This window comes from Atta cephalotes (assembly GCF_000143395.1).
Source record: "Atta cephalotes unplaced genomic scaffold scaffold00077, whole genome shotgun sequence".
Lineage (NCBI taxonomy): Eukaryota > Metazoa > Arthropoda > Insecta > Hymenoptera > Formicidae > Atta > Atta cephalotes.
In genome coordinates, this window is record NW_012130141.1 from 189476 (window position 1) to 194585 (window position 5110).

Genomic DNA, 5110 nt, shown 5'->3' on the forward strand with positions numbered 1-5110 from the left:
TACCTTCTTCTCTCCTCCCTCCCTCCTCTCTCTCTCTCTCTCTCTCTCTCTCTCTCTCTTTCCCTCCCGTTTCATAAACATCTTATTAAGGAAATGAAAATAGAGCCATAAGATCCATGAGAAAGAAGAGACTAGATAGATTTATCTCGTCAAGCTTCAATAAGATAAAGTCGCTGATACCTCCCGCGTCGCAGTCACGACCAACCAAAATTGACTTGGCCCCTATCGTTGATTTTGCCTCATGCAACTTGCTGCTGATCGTTGCGGGTGGGAACAAAGTCCATACGTTTCACAACATGGCGATGTATTATCTGCCGTATTAACGGTTCGGTGTGAATGGGCTGCAAGCTGAATCAACAGACATCGCCATCGTTGACCCGGTAATTTCTTCCCGGCGACAAAGAATCACGCGCTCGTGAAAATGACGACAGCGACCCTGAACGACGGCCGCCGGGGGCACCTTCGATCCAGGGGAGCCTTCGTCATCAGGAAGTGACCGCTTGTCATCGTTTGGAAAGGCGATCCAATGAAGGTTACGCAGTCTTGTCAGAGAACACGTTTCTGGCTCGATGACGCAATTGATAACGACGGAGAAGCAATTATTTGCGTCTTCGTGCGGCGCTTAAAAGGAATGTCAAAGCATCGACGAGATGATCGGTAGAAATATTGGAGTGGATAAAGAATGATTTTAAACATGACATCTAACCGTAGGCGTGAGCTTTAATAATTGAACGAGCACGCGCCGATGATGATCGCGATGATCTCCGTCCGGGTGCGACATGACCTCAGAGAAATCAACAGGATCTTTTAGCAACGCGACCGTAGTTATATTCGGTAATTATATTACTCATTCTGAGTTGTACTCTCAATTACGCCGCCTATATGCGAGACTCCTGACTCATGGAACGGAGTCCAACATATATAGAATCGTGATGTGAAAAAAGAGGAATCGACATATCCGCTATCATCCAGTTGCGACGCGTTTCACGTTGTCATGGTCTAGAGTCGCGCAGCAGAGGAAAAATTTTGTATTATATAATCCGATTTGTCACGAATCATTTGTTGCGACGACATTTGTACTGAGCAATCACGCGATTGGTGACTCTTGGTAAACTTTTGCTAACATCGACCAATTCTAGACCTTATTTAAATATTCAGAATTAACAAGATAATTAAAGGAGGGGAACGACGATGTTTCCTTTGACCGACTAATCTCTTGAAGGCGCATTAATCATTGGGACAACTGGTCAAGGTGATATTATTTTCATTCTCGGCGGCATATTAGAATTATTTAACACAGTGGGATTTCAACTTCCCGAATATTATTTGTTATTTATGTTCCTCTTCGAACGTGTCACGTCGCTTCTCGAAAATATATCGCGATATGAAGTTCTATATCATTCTATTCGTTCAATGTCATTCTACTATATTTAGAAAATTAAGAGCGCTTCATTTTCTCTTCATTTCATTTGTTTGCCGCGCTATATCGCACTGGGACTATAAACGCATATGTAAATCATTAACGGCGCCATTAATCGAGATGCTTAACTCCCCGTTGTAAATTGTAATGCCAAAAACGATTTATAAAGGCCACTTCGTTTCTAAGTGGAAAATACGCTTCTCGTAGACATAACAGATGTCGTAAACGCACACCATGCGCATGAGATAATGGAGTCCATTCTCCACGGATGAAAAGTCAGACAAGTCTCGTCCCGTTTTCCATCTCGTAGAGAATGATCGCGTCGATCGACATCGGTCGCAACGACTGGCCGATGCATCGCGAACAAAACCCGGGAAAACTCGTCGACTTTCTTCGATCATAAAGGAAAGATGGATCCGATGATGCGTGAGAAATTCTCCCTTCACCGTCGCACACTATGTATGGCTTTGTTTGGCCGTCGATCATCTAATTTATAGCGTGATCGCATTGCGAGATGTCATTAACAATCGAATTTTTCTTTTTATCTATTTACTCCTATTTTTTCTTTTTTTCATTTAATTATAGCTCTGTAATATTTAAAGGAAATTTTCAAAACGAAATACCTTTTTTTTTCTCATTGATCATCACGATGCGAAATGCCGTCTGGCGATGTTTCTTCACCGGGGTGCTAATTGAACGGCAATCTAATCTTGTCGCGACTCGCATGCACGTCTGGAAATTCGAAGTAAACAAGTTCAAGCTTATCAGAATCAAGATCCACCTGTTGCTATCAGCGTGAACAGTGGTTTTTTAATTTCGTGGAAGGTTATTCATGCAGTACCATGATTGAAGAAAATATAAGATCTAATTGCTTGCATTCTCCGTCATATTTATATGCTATAAATTTACTTGTAATGCAAACAATCTTTTTTTTCCAAGAAAGACGAAGGAGTGGGTTTGCAAAAGCGCGAGGATACGTGAGAATATGCACACATTCGCATTATCGGCGCTGACTTGGCGATAACACCACTGAGGGGGTCTTCTTACATTAACTACGTCTGATAACCGAATAAACACAAAATTAATGACATCCATCCATTACTTTAATATCGCGTTTAATATCGCGTATTTACCATTATTTATTACTGCTGCTTTTCATATCTTGCAGAAATATTTTTCTATCAAAATTTAATATATCGCATATATATTTCAAAATGAATATTTTGAAATAATTTAAGAATAAAGAAGCATAGTTAATTAGATTAGATCTTTAAAAATTCTTACTGTATTTTTGAAAAAATGAATTGATCGTTAAATCGATTCAAATAATTAGACGATTCGTTTGACAAGGTAAAAGATGAGGATAGAGTCATATAATCTTTCTCGACGACAAGCTAGATGCCAGACGGTCGATAGCCGTTGAAAAAAATGCAGGATTGACCATGGAACACGAACGCTATTGTCCCGCGATCTTAACTTCAAAAATGATCCTCACCGCAACGTTATGTTCGTCCTGAACGATCGTATCGTATCATCTATCTCGGATACGTTTTATAAATTTTATGGCATGTCGCTTACAATCTTAGTCATCGTCAGGCTAGCGAAGAGTTGACGGACAGAAACTGTTATACATACTGTAAGAAATATTTGTTTGAACAAAATGGTATCGCAAACAGATAATTTTTTATGTTAAGTCGTTTATAATAATATATCTCTTGCTTTCGCGCATAAGTCATTGTTCAAGAATCGGCCTCGTTTCCCGAGGGACTTTTAGCTCTTTTACGTGATGTTGTTATGGGATCAGGCAATGGAGATCCCTCCTTTTTCTTTCCCGATCGATTTCACAGGCAACGCTATGATTTATATTGGTACGCCGGCGATGCTCAATTCTCGATTCATTCTCTAGACTCTAGAGAAATACCCCCAGCGATCTTACCTCGGCACATTAATGAATATTGTATGGCCACCTTTTCTTGGGTGCCCTATCGGGCCCTCCCCTCCTGACCCTTTCTGCAACCGCTAGTTCCCACCCTTCATCTCGGATGACACCCCATGGACCGGGCTGCTGGCGTCGGCGTGCTTTGATCTCGGGGGAACGCGGCAAACAGGTAGAAGAAATCGAGAAGAGGACGATGAGAGCGAAAAGACGATGGAAAGAGAGAAATAGAGGCGGAAGAGGGAAGGGAAAGAAGGAAGGATCCCAGTCCCGACGGACGTAGATTCCACGATGGCCAATGGAGGAGTCAGGCCTGACTCTAAACTCGAGAAAATATGTTCGGAGTCTTTAGATTGAGATCCGGGAGAGATAGCCCTACAACCTACTCCCCCTCCGTTCTCTTTCCTCTGCCTCCCACTATCTTCGCCTTCGCTACTTATGATGCGCCTGAGGAACGCCGAAAGAGATTTTTATTTCTCCTCACCTCTCCCCCGCAGATCTTTCATTTAGATTTAATTCCCGTGCTTTCCCTTGAGGATACCATCGGGTCTCGAGATCTCTTAGAGTCGTTCCCGGCTTACCAGTGAGACGACCATTTCGGTAGCTGTTACGTCCTTTGGAGCCTGTTTACGACGATTGTGAAAAATTGAACCGCCTCTTGCCGGTACAAGCTTCTCTCAGCGGCGGTTTCGTGCTTAACGCTGCCGCAGCCAATAATTTGCTTTCGACATTCCGAATGCCTCTTAATTAAAGTTATGTCGCAGGTACGCGGTAGTAAAATTTGGCAGCAAGCACATCTCGTTATTTATCGTTGAATTTTCTTAATTAATTAATTTTCTTAAGAAGACTCTATGGGTGCGCATTTGAGTTTAATTAGTAAAAATTAAAAGTAGATATGTGGTTTCTCCCTGTTAACTTCGATATAGAATATTGATGAGATGAAACAGCCCGCTAACCTCGCCAGTATAGTTCTTCCATTGAATTCATTCATTAAGCTTAGAGCGTCTCATCTCGATGAGAAGAAAGCCCTACGGGAAGCCCGTTTCGAGGGAGAAGCCTTGAGGAGAAAATTAGATCGCCCCATGCTCAGCGAGAGACCACTTTCAGTCGCGACGAGGTGGGAAACCGAGGTATATAGATCGCGTGGCGCTTTGCGTGTGGTTCGCGTCACAAAAATACGTCGAAGGGAAAAAAGGAAGGAGGTGCGCAATCTCCCCGTGACATAGCCGCCTTGGCACCACCGTGGCTCACACAGCGGGAGCTGAAATTCCCGCGGTCCATGAAGCAGCCGCCGCCGAGTCGCGCTCGACGCTTCTCGCTGTATTTAGTTGCATTGTCGGGGAGGGGATACCTGTGTCGAGAGAGACTTTGCCTTTTTTTTTATCTTCCTGCACTCTTTCGAAATCCCGCTGGCGACGTGAAGCCGTATAGCCGCGCGAGTTTTTTGAGTGCCGTGAGAGAAATATGGAAGAGAGTCTCGGGTTAATTCTTTGTGGAGAGACTGCTTCAAAATTCTGAAGCAATTCCATCGAATGAGCGACGATGTGATAAGAACTCATGTTATATTCGCATCGCGCCTCCTGTTACCTCTTCATACCGTGCGAAAATTATCTTCATCCTTCGTACAATTTGATTTCTTCGATATATACGTGGGTATATAAAACAAAGACCGTGGGATATACAAGCAAACGAGATAGTAGTAGGGAATTTCCTTCCGGGCGATCTCCGATATGGCGAGTAACCCGAAACCCTGA